Source organism: Morone saxatilis, unplaced genomic scaffold (assembly GCF_004916995.1).
Source record: "Morone saxatilis isolate NCDOM2014 unplaced genomic scaffold, NCSU_SB_2.0 Contig19, whole genome shotgun sequence".
In the NCBI taxonomy this organism is placed as follows: Eukaryota; Metazoa; Chordata; class Actinopteri; family Moronidae; genus Morone; species Morone saxatilis.
This window is the reverse complement of record NW_023339751.1, coordinates 18,839,783-18,841,208: the sequence shown is the minus strand read 5'-3', so window position 1 is coordinate 18,841,208 and position 1,426 is coordinate 18,839,783. Positions and strand designations below refer to the sequence as shown.

The window sequence follows — 1,426 nt, the reverse complement described above, 5'->3', positions numbered from 1 at the left end:
GAATATGATATTCATAGGTATGTATTTGTTAGTGTATAATCACCAGATAATAAGAGTTTTGTTTTTTCGGTACCTTAGAATGAGCCATTTTTATCCACAGAACTTCTTTTATGGAGGCTGCCATGTTGTATGGTAGAATAAGTGTGTTACTGACTGCTGTCCTTTTTTTACTACTTAGTTGATGTGATTATTATGGTGAAGAAGACAGCCCAACATGCAAAGTAAAGAAAAAAATATTCACCAGTACACATACAGTATATAACACAGAGATGCTGCTATATGCAGCACTGTAGCACAGATGCCAACAATGTTTCATGGTTATGAATAGTGAAAACTGAAGACACTGGACATTTACATGTCATGTTGGTGGTACATGTTGGTGTGGCCCACAGATTTCTAGTCCCTATTTGAAGCTTACATAGTTTCTCACTATATTACCAATAGCTTTACCACTCTGTACTGATACCAACTCTGTGTGGGTATGTCTATATGTGTATGTGTGTGTTTGAATGAATACCCTGCGGTCCTTAGCGATAAGGCTGAGATTGAGTTTTCCCCACAGTGCCAAAGCCTCTAAAAAGTGTGTGTGTGTTTGTGTGTGAAGACATCAGGAAAAAGGCAATGTAAAGAGCTTGTATCGCTTTATCTACCGAACACGCCAGAGTGTATGTGTATATGTATATGTGCTCTCAAACTGGTGTTGTGTGAAAGAGAGCTAGCTGCTCTGCTTTGTTCAGCATTGTGCGCTTGAGAGGATGAATCCTCGGGGCTCGATTCACAGCTGAGACAAGAAGATATTTATATATCTGTGGTGTTACAACAAAAAATGTGTGTGTGTGTGTGTAGGCGTGTCTACAGTTTAGCTATATATGCTGTTTTTAGACATCCATGCAGCGAAACGTAGACAAAAAAGGTAAAGCAAGCGAAAACAGCCCGATTTTAAAGAGAGAGAGCATGTGTGTTACCGCTGCCTGCTGCTTTCATTCAACATGGCCCGCGAAGGGACACATGTGCACCAGTGTCTGATCCTGACGCTGCATTTGGTCAACATCAGTCTCTCGTCATGCAAATGAACACATATCAGTTAACCAGGAAAATGTGGCAGTTTCCCATCACAAAAACAGAATCTGTTAAAACAGAGGAGGCAAAACAGAGAAGACGGACATGGTATGTCAGTGGTATCAACACAGCAAGGAGGTGAACCAGTCTGCTGTTCACTGACAGCGTGGTGCTTCCATAGCCAGACTTGCAGCAGACAAAACCCATCAGTTTCTGTTGCAGGGAGAGGGGGCCAGACAAAAGGCTGGAACGTCCCCAACTGTTTAGTTTCCATATCTAGCAGTCAGTGACAAGGCTTTCCGGCAGTTCTTATTTTCACGCACTGTCCTCTGGTGAGCGGCGCACACTCACACTCTCTCACACACAC

General features: G+C 42.6%; 1 protein-coding gene across 5 annotated transcripts in view; it reads left to right on the top strand.

Annotated features, from left to right (window-relative positions):
• ehbp1 (EH domain binding protein 1) overlaps positions 1–1,426 on the top strand; it is a 150,123-nt gene that overhangs the window by 39,559 nt on the left and 109,138 nt on the right. The window lies entirely within an intron of this gene.